This window comes from Tupaia chinensis, unplaced genomic scaffold (genome assembly GCF_000334495.1).
Source record: "Tupaia chinensis unplaced genomic scaffold, TupChi_1.0 Scaffold145396_1, whole genome shotgun sequence".
Lineage (NCBI taxonomy): Eukaryota > Metazoa > Chordata > Mammalia > Scandentia > Tupaiidae > Tupaia > Tupaia belangeri.
Genome location: NW_006205257.1, coordinates 5,613,338 through 5,615,370, shown reverse-complemented (window position 1 = coordinate 5,615,370; position 2,033 = coordinate 5,613,338).

Genomic DNA, 2,033 nt, shown 5'->3' with positions numbered 1-2,033 from the left:
TGTGCTCCTGAGATTGCACATAGAAAATGTGCATTTATTTTTAAGGTTTTTGCCACAAGGAATATGCACTCACCAAAGAGAGACAAAGAGAGGCAGTGAGAGGGAGAGTGAGAAATCATCCCCCGAGGAGATGGCCACACTGCAATCTCTTCTCTGTTCTCCTTCTTGGATTACGGGCATGCACACTCATGTGCCTGGCATGATTATCAAGCTGCCAGGTCCAGGACTCGAACTGGAGTGGACTATGTGGGAGTCCAATGCCTTAACCACTATGCCACCTGCTGGCCCCCAGAAATGAATATTTTCAAAAGAACAAGTTCTATACAGGCATCATCTCATAGGAGCAAATGTAACTTCACAAACTCCTAGCACAGGGCGTCACCATTGGGCACCACTTTTAGGAGGCTTTCCCTTCCTGTAGTTTCCAAGGTCCTTTTAGGATACCCACAGGCTGTCCCTAAGATAGCACTTACTAACAGTTAGTCCCAGTGGGCCGCTGACCAGCCCGCCCACAAAGGCCACAGTCCCCGTGACCAGTGCGCCCCCTCCTGGAGTGTATGACAGCCCCATCACTTTCCTCTGCTCAGAAATGGCACACAGCAGTTTCATGCTGTCTTTCGCCATGATGGGCATCGTGGCGGGCCTTAGGGGACAATTTCAGAGGGAGAGTTTTAGTGAGTGTAAGGGCGTTTCTACCCAACAGTTGTTCCTCCTAGAGTTTGGAGGAAGAGACAACTGTATCTCCACCATGGGCATGGCCTACAGCAGCCAGACAGTGGGAAGTTCCTGTCACAGGAAGAGCAGGGCAGCAGTCGGGTAATAAGTAAATAGAAGCAGTGGAGGGAATGAAAGGTCTTCCTGGCCCTCTGATTAACCTCTGACTTACGACAGACTGGGGAGCAGCCCCAGCCTCACATTCTGCTAGTCCATCGCGAGGGAGGCAAGTCCGAGCTCTCCTGCATCAGTGGCCTTTCAGCTGGCTCAGGCAATCCCCTCTGCACAAAGCCAGGCAGAGACCAGAAGTCCCAGCCACGTGTCCTCTTTTGCATAACAGAGCATCTGAGCTAATGCTGAGCCACAGAAGGGGAAAGGGCAGGAGTCTGGGATTACACAGGCCTTGCACCGGCATTTACCCCATGTATGACCCTGAGCAAGACCAAGGTGAACCACCTGCAGGCTGCTTTCCTGTGAGGAGAGTGGGTATGAAGTTCTTGGGAAGTGGGACCAGCAGTTAGCATAGTGGCTATGTCGCTGGATTCCCATGTGGTCGACCGCGGTTCGTGTCCCTGACCCGGTGGCTTAAAACTCACGCCGGGCGCACATGCGTGCCTTCACAGGATCCCGAGAGGAGAACGGAGGAGAAGGGATTCTGGCATGGCCATCCCCCCTGGGGGGTGATTTCTTGCTTTCTGTCTCTGTCTGTCTGGCAAGTGCACGTGCCCTATGGCAAAAAGCTCTCCAAAAAAAAAAAAATAAAGAAGAAAAAAAAAGTTCTTGGGAGGTGTCAGGGACATCACAGACTCTCAGCCATGGTGGCTCCAAATTAACCTTCTGTCATGAACATACACCACTGGCATCCTTATGTAATTGCTCTAAAAAGTCAATACACATGGGGCCTTAAGATCAGAGACAAGATGAAGTAGTAAGATGAAGCAATTAGAGAATGAATAAATTAAAGAATTCTAGAAATTTGCAGTAAATATGGATAGAGAGACAGATGGATAGACCTTGAGGGTCACTGTCTAGGGTTAGTAAGCAGTGTGCCCTGCAGGTGGGAAATGGCAGGAGAACAGGGTGGGCACTGCCCTGCCATGGGGTGGGCAGGAATAGAGAACCACACCCCATGGCCCACCTGGCAGGGCCAAGATGGAAAATCAAGCAGCAGTGGGTCAGTGCCTTGTGGGAAGCTGCACACCAGCGAGTCTGCCAAGGTTTCTCAGAGAGCAAACAATTACCATGATTGGTTCCCTTCCAAAAACCTGACCTTCGAAACCTTGCTCTGATTGGCCACTAGAATCCCTCAGATTTGCATA